At 38.5% G+C, this 11,890-nt stretch overlaps 1 pseudogene; it reads left to right on the top strand.

Moving 5' to 3' along the window:
• Positions 1 to 10,436: 10,436 nt before the first annotated feature.
• LOC124965317 (inhibitor of growth protein 1-like) lies at positions 10,437 to 11,291 on the top strand (annotated as a pseudogene).
• Positions 11,292 to 11,890: the final 599 nt, after the last annotated feature.

The following is an 11,890-nucleotide window of genomic DNA, read 5'->3' as shown; positions in this document are numbered from 1 at the left end:
GTTACTTGGCAGCAGGATTTTAAGCCAGTTTTGTTCATGTTGATGATTTTATTAAAACAGAATTAAAGGATATACCACCACTGGGTGGTAACATTGCTGATAATCTGTCTCTTCCTCAAACTTTAAAATCTTTCTACAGTGAATTCCTACTGCTATTGTAGGGGAAAAATCAAAAATCAAATAAATGACCTTATATTTGGTACGTTTACAACATTTATTACAAATTAAGGGATCAAAAGAGAATCACAGTGGTTCATAAATGGGTAAGAACAAGACTTCTTTAAAAAATATCTAAGTCACACTGGATCAATTCTATACAGAACATAAATACCACTCTCAAAAGATGTAGCATAGTACATAAATACCTAAAAACTAATTTTTGAGGCCTATCAGAAAAACATTCAAATCCCCTATTACTATTTTGAAAAATACACAGTTTGAGAAAATGACAGTCAGACATAACCTAATCAACCATCTATCAGAAGCTAAGTAGCTATTACAGTTGACAAAACAATACTCTATTTATAGTATCCATTATCAGGAGTCAAAGAACTTAAGTTTACCTTTTGTCCCATCATCATTTTATATCAATTTTTTCAATAAGATTCTGACTTTCATCATTCCCACCAGTTATTTTCAAGAGAATTCTGAAATTCTTAAAACCAGGCAAACATATTTTTTTTATATTTAAATGGCTGAAAGGACATGCATCAAACTGAGAAACCATTACTCTGGCAATCCATAAGGAACAGACAAGGATGGGTAGCCCTACAGGAGAAATTTGATTAACTTCAATTATTTTAGTAGTTTATATCTCATCTTAAACATATAATTTTATATTTAAAAAGGTAATGACCATATAAAATTAAATATGTTGCATTGGATGCCATGACATTTTCTTCTAGATGATACTTGGGAATTTTAACTTATCCACAAACAGATATTCCATGTTAAATGCACTACTACAAGCTAAATTACTCAGGTTTTCATTGCCATAACAAAATGCCTTGGATAGGCTAACTATAAAGGAAAGAGCTTTATTTACCCCACAGTTTTGGATATTCAACTGCACAGCACTGGCATAAGTTCACTTATAGTGAAGGCTTTCTTGACTGCATCACATCATGGCAGATGGCAGTGGTGGTACCCATTTAGGAAAAGAAATTACATCCCAAAAACCAGGAATTCAAAGAATTGAGAGGGGTCAGGCTAAGGTTTTTATAATCACTCACTAATAAGAAAGCATTTCAAGAATTAACCCTTTATAGGCCTTACCAAGGGGTTACATGAAAACTAACTCAGTGTCTTTCTAGGGCAAATCCCTATATGTCATAAGAATCTCCATTACACCCCATGCCTTTAACATACTATCACCTCACAGATCTCCCCCAAGAGACCAAGCTTCTAACACATGGACAACTGCGGAGCAAACCATATCAAAACAATAACATAGGTCATAGTCTCACACACTATCTCCCAGGTCATTTTCATTTCAAAGTGCCGAACTTCTTAATTCATGGAGAGATGACCCTTGAGGGATAAGCAATTGACCATGGAAGCTGTTACCCATAACCACTGGCAGCTTTTCAATCAACAGATTCTAAGAAGTGTCTTTGCATGATTCCATATTTCTCTTCATTCAGGTCACTAATCATCAGGTCAGAAAGGAAACCAAAAGAGAGTTGGAGTAACACAGACATATGATCCCTATTACTCAGAGGCTGAAAAAGGAGATTGACAAGTTTAGGGCCACCCTGAGCAAATTAGCATGACCCTGTCTCAAAAATATGATTTAAAATCAGGGGGCTAGGAATGTAGCTCACTAGGATATCAATTAGCTTCAGCCCTTCTCTCTCTTTCTCTCTCTCACAATCACACACACATACAGCAAAGAGTAGTACTTCTGTATGATGAGCACTTTGAACTTGAGGTCACCAGCTAGCCTCAAAAACAAATTGTCTTTCTAAATTCAGTTCTTTCCCCTAATCCTTTTTTTATTCCCAAGGCAGGCCACAGATTCTAGAATTCCTCTTCCCCATGGTGGGTCATAGAAACAAAAGCTCCTCTCCCCAGGTCAGTCATAACAACCTAGATATTTTACTTTAACCTCCCTCTGCCATTCTGGGTTAAGACTGGTCATAAAGAAGTTCTCAGTCCCACCTTTTCTGATAGAAGACAGTAAAACCCTCAATCCAGAAGGGTTCTTACCCAATAATGTGGAAGGACTATAACAGAGACACAAATGACAAACCTGAACAAATAGGTTTTGCTCTTTCCCCCTTCAGTCTATTAAATCATGTCATATCTTTTTGTGTAGTCACACTTCTACACAGCTGTACTATTTTTAACTATAGAAGATTATGGTGTAAAGTCTATTTAAAATAATTTTAAAACATTAACAGTAGGCAGCTATATAGTCTTAAGATTTGGACTCTTTGAATAAATTTAAAAAATCATACATTTTCACCCCTACATAATTTTAGTTCAAACTTTATTCTCCCCTACAGGGAAGGATCACCTATTTTTAAAATTTTTATGATTTTCCTTCAGTGCAGTGCCTCAATAGCTATCATAGTAAAAAACAGAACCAACAAAAATGCCCATTAGTAGAAAATATTGTTAAAAAAACACACAATCTAAAACTGCAGTTCTATATAGCATACTTTGAGGCTGCAAGTATTTTTAAAATAATGGAGTGATTCTTTATATATTCATATTGAATTTAAGAGACATGAATTCAGGTTAAAAATGCAAGTAAAAATCTGCATTGTGCCTCATCTCTACTTACATGAAAAGAAAAGTAATTGACATTCACTTGTATGTATACAAAGTGATAGTTTCTATTAGATTATTTCAGAGATGAGTGACTACCTCCCAGTAGAAAAATTAGGGGATGAAGGAAGAGACATCTTCAAACTATATGTTTTCGTACCACTTAAAATTTGAACCATGTTACTATTTAATCTCTTATTTAAATCAATGAATAATTGAAATGTGCTTAAAACCTAAATGTAGTGTTTGTGATTACCTTTATAAAGTTGAGGGCAGGGAGAGTGACCAACTGATTAACCTCACAACCTCACTCTACAGTCATGCATTCCAAAAAGCAAACATGTCCCCCATCACTATCGCCAACCTATACTAAGATTATGATCCTTAACAATAATATATTTTAAATACCAAAGTAAGAATTAAGAATCTAAATTAACACAATATTGAATGCAAAGGCAAGTAAGAGAAAAAACTAACTTTTGCATGGTAGCCATTAACAATGATAGACAACCAAAATAAATCTAAAATTTTATATGAATTCTTCAGGAATCTAAAAGTAATGTATAATCTTTGTTGGACCTTCCTGATATCACCAAAAGGAATAAAACAGCACAGTAAATAGTTTTATTCCATCTTTCATATCTATATAAACACAAAAGAAATTGTGAAGTCAACTTACTAGAATATTGTAGTTCATTAGGAAGCTTGCTCAACTCAAGAACATGGAAAATACATCAAATGCAAACTGTTCTTTTAAGCATTTTTATATGTAATTCCAAGAAATCACATGCATAAACTCATTTTTAAATAAATAATTGATACTAATTACTCATCAATCTGAAAAACAAAGAACTCATACAGCAGTGCACAAAAAGAAAACCTGGTTGCTACAGACACAAAACTCCAACAAACTTGTGGTGGGGGATGAGTGTCAAGTAAGTAAAAGACAGAGAAAGGGAGACATCCAGCAGTTAAAGTCAAACACTACTTAAATGCCAATGACAGGGTTACTTTACCAGTAATCATTTTCCTACCCATTTATTCATATTTCCTGAGCATCTACTGAGACATACAGAAAAAATAAAACACTGTTTTTGTTTTCCAGAATCTTATACTCCAATTATAACTGTTAGAAACCTCAAAATGAAATTAAGACTAGAAATTATCAAAGATCAAGTAGCTATAGGAACAAAAACAGACTTTACGACTACACAGACAGGAAAGGGAGGAGTGTGGCATGACTATGTATGAGCTAACTTTTTACATGGAAGAAAGAGGTAAGAAAAATTCTAATAAATAACAATTCACAAAAAGCCAAAAAAGGAAAGTAAAACTTAAAGTTTACTTTCTTTTGAGGACATATGTGGAAACCTAAGTTTGATCACAAGAAGAACTAAATTTTGAGAGTGAACTGCGGTCACTTAATGCAGAAAAACAAACCTGAAAAACTGAAACTTCATTCCAGGGTTCATGAGTAGTCTTTAGGCAGAGGCACAGTGGTAAAGAACACAGACCTTCAAGGAAGAAAGGCTTAAAATTTAATTCTGAGTTCCTCTACCATTAGCAAATCTGTCAAGCTTATGAAGTATCCACCTGTTCAACAATAAAGTGGGGATCACAGCAAATTCCAACATAAATTATGATGACCAAAAGAGAATAAAGCACTCAGATAATGACTGACATTAATAAACAACAAATAATCGTTTCAGGATTTGTTCTGTCATGAGGCAGAGACTATGATGATCAAGGGCTCATGCAGGACTCTTTAATAGCAGTATACACAATGAATGGAATGACAAAATCCTAGGGAGTAGGAATTTCTCATTTGTATATGATGGCTGGAAGAATGGAAATAAGCAAGAAGAATGAGGAAGCACAATGCAATAAGATGGCAACAACATATTTTTTAGGAGAGAGTGAAAAATCCAAGGTGACCTTTTGAGTAACAACAAACCCCACCATCATATGTAACAATAATACACCAATAAAAATGCAGCATAAAAAATATGACCTTTTGATTTTAAGCTTGGATGACTAAGAAAATGTCAAGTTCATTAATATGATTGAGGAAATTAGAGAAAAGAGAATAAATTTGCAATGCTGCTAATTCAAAATAATATGACTGCCAGTCAGTGTTTATCAAGGAGAATATTAAAAAAAGAAAGGCAAGAAAATGAGACTAGTTGTGCAGAATAGAGAGCCTTGGCAAGTGGGAAAATGGGGACAGCTGAAACCATGGCGCTGTGAAATCACCAGAAGAGAAAACTCAACTCTAAAAAGAAAGATGAGAACCATACCCTAGGTAATAGGTAAAATTTGGCAGGAGAAAGAGCATGAACAAAGGCTCCAGGAGGACAATGTGGAGGTGCTGGCATCTAGAAGGCATGGAGAAGGTAGGACTTCACAGCTCTGCACATTCCACAGCTTTTCAATGCTCATTATCACTTCAGATTACAAAGTGAACTGACCTATTGTAATATGATTATTGCAGGATGCTTATAAAAGCTTGCAAGTTATAGAAGTGTTACTTATTCAAAGTCATTCCCCATTAGAACAGTGTTAATACATGATAATGATTTTAATTACCTATCTTTTCAGTATCTAGAAGCTCAAGGAACTCTAAATAAAGAAGGTCGTCCTGTTTCTTGACATCCATTGGCACATCTGATTCTACCGATTACTCCTCTTGGTAGAAACCACTTTCCCATTCTCTGAGAGCCAATTCTCAGGCTCTCCCCATTCTACCACACTTTCTGTTTTTTTTTTTTTTAATCTTAACTAAAACAGAACTATCAGGGAACAGTATCATTATGTCTTTGCACAATAGCTACTTAATACAAATTAGCTTTTAAATAAGAGTCTAGTACTGTGCATTGGGACTTAATAAATTTTGTGTTCACTTCTCTAAGAAAGAAAAAATTCCCAGTAGATTTTAAACTCTGGAGATCAACCCTGATGATTTAAAACAAAAATTCTTAGGACAAAAAATATTTGATTTGATTCAGACTACTCATGAATACATGTCTCCAAAAGGATATTGCAGTCACACTGCAAAATAAACTTTCAATTCCTTTCCATCAGCAATAAGATAGCTCTTAATTTTTGAAAATACACAAAAAAGCAATATTTCCCCAGGTTTATCCCCATCCAGAGCTAAAAGTCAGCAGTCTTAATATACTGTATAGAGATTTTGCTCTGCCTGAAACCACTATAAAACCCACTAAAAACCAAAATAAGCTAAGAGATAATCAGTAGCAGATATGCTACTTAGATATGACTAATTGCCATCATGAACTGCCAATAAAAGTTTAAATCTTTTACTGTCTAGGTTTCTTCTCAAATACATATTGGTCATACTATATTAACTTCAGTATTTTCCTTACTTTTTTATACTACACAATTGTCACATCTGCTAAAGACCTAAAACAAATTAAAGTACTATATCATGACACATCTTATTGATGCATTTTAAGATACTGTTAAAAGACCAAAAATTAAATAAGCAATTTCAAACTTTCTGTACTTTTTAGGGTCCTCTTTCTGTTCTTTTGAACATACTAGTGTATTATAAGTTCAACTGTATCCATTAAAATAATGCTTAATGATATTATCCAAGTTGTAAAAATTAAACAGCTGTGAAAGGTACAATTTTAAATTTACCATAACATAGAACGGTGACTAAAGCAACACAATCTCTCACCTTTTTGGTTAACAGCATAAAAACAATTTTAATATTTTAATAATACATTACCAGAAACTTTATATAAAAAGATACTATTTTAGTTTCTGGCTATTTATCATCTAGACAATTTTCAGTGCACATTATTATTTGCATCACTATTTTACCAAATTAAAGAAAAAAACTAAGATGAACAGTTCTGTAAGGCAATTTGTTTAAATTGTCACATCTGCTGAAAAGGAAAAGCAAGGAAAAGCAATTCAAGTTCTTGGATTAAGTACACATGGATATATGCAGATATCATTATTAATAAAGCAATGGAACCTTCAACAATTTAATCTCTCAAAGCCTATTATTAATCTACAGTATTGGGGAAATTCTACAGCTTTTGGTGTTATGGGAAATCTACTATTATCAAGAACAAGAACTAAAATGCTATGGGTGTTTGTGAATCTTTTCAAGCACAGTTCCCACATAAAATGCTACACAATTTAGCCTAAGATCTCAGACTACATGCTTAGATGCAGACTGCTTATGATTTTCTCAGTTCTGTTTCCCTTGAAATTTCAGAAAACTAGCACCAAGATAAAAACAACAGTACATCTTTAGAAGGCACAATATAGTGATTAAACCAGCTCTCTGTACACAAAATACAGAATTCAACAGGGATTTGTTTCCTGTCTTAATCATAAGTAGTATAGTAACATCCTTCCACTTCTGCTTAACTCCCTATGGTTACTTTTCAAAATATTTAAACCAGGTGCTTCTCCCACTCCACTCCCCAATAAAAGCTCTGGGCCACTGGTTTTCTGCTTTACCTTTCTTTCACAAATTGGCCACTTTATATTCAAGGAATTAAATGTTTTCATCTGACCATATGGTATATTTATTTAGAAAAAATGTAAACTCTTTAGTAACCATTTTTATGAAATAATTCAGCCACACACAAGCTAAACTTTAAGATTTATGTAAACACATTACTCAGCCTGTTTTATATAAAAGTATCACATCTGGCCTTGGACATTCTGAAGGTTCACCATGTTATGTTTCAAAATACTGGTCTTTTAAAAGCAACTGATAATTGAAAATTGGTAAACCATGTTCAGCAATAAAAAATAACTACACAATTGTGCAGCTTTTAAAGAGATGAGACATGTTAATAAAATTGAGGGATATTTGTGATGTATTATTGGCCAATAAAAGAATATACAATATATGAAAAAAATATATACTACACATGATAAAGAGACCCTGAATGACTATATACACTTCAAGTCTGGTTACCCATTAGAAAAGGAAATATCACAGGCTGGGGGGAAGGGGAGAGGCAGGTGATTCCTTTTTTGGCAGCTTCATTTTTTCTTAAAGAACAAATAGTAGTTTGAAATTAGGTAGAAAAAAATCTCTTCTTAAAAATGTACTCCTAAGGGCTGGGGAGATAGCTCACTCGGTAGAGTGCTTGTGTTGCAAGCACAAGTCCCTGAGTTCGATCCCCAGTACCAAAAAAATAAAATAAAATAAAAATGTACTCCTCCCTTCCCCAAATTCTTCTGAATTGTTCAAAACATAGTTATGATTTCTCAAAAATAAAAACAGGAAACAAGTAATAACTGAAAGGAAAATCATGAGTTCTACTCCTGGATCCTCCCTAGGATGGTGTTTAAAGCATCCCAAACAACAGGACAGGCATAGCACTGCCCACCAACAAAATTACACTCACTCACACAAGCAGAAAAAGGAATAAAATGTCAGTTCCTGCTCTCATGTCTTGAGTCCCTCTCCAGCCTCAGGCACCCAGAGCCCTAGGTAGTTTGGATTCTTTTCCTTCAAAACCAAAAGAGTGTGACTGGGAAGTGGTTCAGTGGTAGAATGCTTGCCTAGCATGTGTGAGGCCCTGGTTTGGATTCTCAGCATAGAAGTAAACTTGTTAATAAAACAAAGGTGCATCAACAACTAAAAACACATTAAAAACAAAACCAAACCCAAATGAGAAAGACACTGGGGGATCTGAAAAGGCTGGGCTGCAGGGGTCTGCCACAACAGTGTTGGGGGTCTCCAGTTAAAGCCAGACTTGGGGACAGGCAGTTAGTGTAGAAATAGGGGATTGGGTCAAATGAAAGAAATGGAGGTCATGAGAGCCATCTGCCTCTGGAAGTTGGAGACTGCCCCTGGGAGAATGGAATGTCAAGGATCTCCAAAGCACATTGATCACCAAATTTACCTGCCCTTATCAAGGACTTCAGGCAAGGAACTTCTAATTAATGTCCTGGGCCCTTGCCTGGCTGAATCACTTTGGCCCTCCCCCTGCCCCCTCCATTTCTGACTTTTTACATCTCACCTGCAAAACCAAGCCCTGTAAAGTAGGCAGGAAGGAGAGATAAGGGGGGAGAGAACTGGAGAACAAAAAGAGACCTTAACCTATAAAAGATGTAGGGTGTGCTCACTTCATGGGATTCTAGAACATCAGTCATGGCCCTCTTCTCCCTCCCAGGAGAAGTCTGTATTATTACATTTAAATAAAACCTGATTAATATTCTTCCCTTGATGTTCTTCTCTAATGTTCAAGCTTCGACATTTGAGGAAGCAGAACTCATCATGGATAAATGGTGTCATGGTCCCCACCCCAGACACCAGTCACAGGACCAGCCAAGCACTCAGAGCCTGGCCTTCACTCAGTCCCTGGCCTCCCTTTGTCCAACCCAGATTTGGGTGCAGCACCTGCCAATCACCTGGAGTCCTTGACCTCTCATCCAGCTTTGCCCAGTACCTGAGATCTCCCTGCCCCGATCCCCAACCTCCAGGCCCAGACACCTGGGGTCTGGCTGTAGCGCTCCTGCTGCCCCAGACACACCCATCTGAGAACTCCCAGGACAGTAGCCTTCCCTGAGGGCAGGGCAGTTGCCTCACCTGAAGACAGTGATTGGTCCAGCATGTGATCCAGGCATTGGGGCCCTGCCAGCTCTGAAGCAGACAGACACCAATGCTCCAGTGGACACAACACCAATGCCCCCACAGCACCAGGGCCCACAGAGTGTGCGGGCCTAGACCTGAACCAAGTGGCTGCCTCTCCCGCTCAGCACTGCCTGAGAGCTGGGCATGCTCAGAAAGCCACGGTGGCCTGGACACACCCCCACGTGGCTTCACTCACTGTTGACTCCAGGTCTAGAGCCCCAATCCACACAAGGCCTGCTCTGGGGCCCAGAGGCATCCACCGGAGGAGATCCCAGAGAGCAAAGCTCTTCCTTGTGCCCTCCTGCCCACATCAGGGCACAAGGGAGCATGCGGGAGCAGCACGGGCCAGAGTGAATCGCTGCAGATGTCTGGGGATGCAGGCGCCTCAACATTCCCACCATGCCCCAGGGACGGATCCTCCCAGTGCTGGGTGTTTTCACCGTGCTTTTCTGGGTCAGGGAGGATGCTTCAAAGGGGAACTTTCAAGAGGCTTTTTTGGAGGGTCCTTGCTGAAGGGTCTAAAGCGTTCAGGGCCTTCCCATAATGGGGTCATTTTAAAGTGTCCCTTTAGGGGAAAATTGCTGTGCTGTCCTCCAGGCTGGGCTCTCTTCCCCCTGGTGTGGCAGTGGTCGGCCCTTGGCCCTTGACCCTTTCCAGATGTGCATGCCTAAAATTTGCCTGCCCACCCCTGAACCATGTCCAGTCAGCAGGGGTCCATCAAGGACCCCCCTCCACACCACCAGCACCTCCTGGCCAGTGGGGGTCTACTCTACCCCTGCACTGCCCAGTCAGTGGGATCCATGTACAAGCCTCCTCCACCCCACATGGCGCTTGGCCAGCAGGGATCCATCTGGGAGCCCCCTCCTCTATGACCCCTGCCAATGTGCACTGGGTGCCCTAGGCCTTAGCTGGTGCAGTTGCTGGTCGGGCAGGGCCAGAGAGAGAGCTCTGCATTTTGCAGATCTATTTTTAGGGGGTGGGATGCAGGAAGTGGAAATCCTCACCGAGTACAGGGGGCACCACTAGCTGAACCATGCTGAATCCTGCCAAAAGAAAGCAGATCCACCTGGTAAACTATGTGGAGGATTACCTGGACTCCATCGAGTCTCTGCCTTTAGACCTACTGAAAAATGTCTTACTGATACAGGAGATGAATGTGAAATGCAAAAAAAAATCCTGAAAGATTTGAAAGAGCATTATGAGAAGTTGAAAAGAGAGGCAGATGTTACCCAAAATGCTGAGTGCTGCGCTGCATCCAGAGAGCCCTGATTTGGAGACAGGAGATGAACAGTGAGAAAATTCAGATCCCGAGTCTGATGGTAGAGCAAGCAGAAAGCTGGAACAGACAAAAGGATGGTAACATGGAACTCTTTGAGGCACCTAAAAAGATCAAGGATACCACTGGCAACAGCTGCAAAGTTGGCCAAGAGAAGGCAAAGAATGAGACAATTGCACTGGCAGAAAAGCCAAATTACAAGCTTGCCCTGCAGCTACTCAACAATGTGAATCAAGTGATGAATGTATCTAATAATAATCATGACCATGATGACATCACCTCAGGAACACCGAAGGAAAAAATAGCAAAGACCTCAAAGAGGAAACAAAGTAAAGACCTTGAAGAAGAAAAAGCACTCCACAGGCTCCATGGCCAAAACAGAGAAAAAAGCAAACCCTGCAAACCTCTCCAGTGGCTCAAATGAGCCTACATAGTATCTGTGAATCAGTTGGCCTATGGAGAAATGATACATTGTGAAAATAGCAAGTGCCCTGTCAGATGGTTTCACTTCTGCTTGGGACTCAATCCTAAACAAAGGGAAAGTGGCACTGTACCAAGTGTCAGGCCAGAAATGAGAAAATGATGGGCAAAGCTTTGCAGAATTTTTTTTAAAAAAGAAAGCCTATAAGAGGTTTGTGGGCATTCACTAGTAGAACAGAATTAGTCAGGTATGTGTTGTATTCCCACTTATGTAAAGGTGTGTGGATTGTCAAATGTATATTTTCAAGGAATGTTAGAAAACGTGCAGTTCCCTTCTTGGGGAGGGCAGTGATTCTCTCTAACTTTTATTTTCACTGGTACATGTGTAAGAAGACAGTGGGCTGTAGATCAACATTTTAGAAACTACAAATTACCTGTTCAAATTAAACACTTTAAAAAACTAGTGTCCACATGCTTTCCCAAAGTCCATCCCCCATGTTCATGGAAAGTGCTTCCTGAGCCTGTGTCGCTCCACATATGCCATGAGCCTCTCAACTTGAGTTTTTGAATATGAACCTTCAGATCCCTGAGACCTTGGTCTGACTGGGAGATGGAGCTAAGGACATAAGGGCTTGAACAGCCAACGAGTCACACTCAACAGACTGAAGATGCTGTGTGCTCTCAGAATGCTTAAGCATCCTGCAATCCATTACCTGAAGGAAAAACTGTTAAGGAGGAGAGGGAGAATGGCATGTTGATAAGGCAGCTAGCAAAGCACTGCCACTAATTAT

This window comes from Sciurus carolinensis, chromosome 15 (assembly GCF_902686445.1).
Source record: "Sciurus carolinensis chromosome 15, mSciCar1.2, whole genome shotgun sequence".
NCBI classification, from domain to species: domain Eukaryota; kingdom Metazoa; phylum Chordata; class Mammalia; order Rodentia; family Sciuridae; genus Sciurus; species Sciurus carolinensis.
This window is presented reverse-complemented; position numbering and strand designations above follow the sequence as displayed.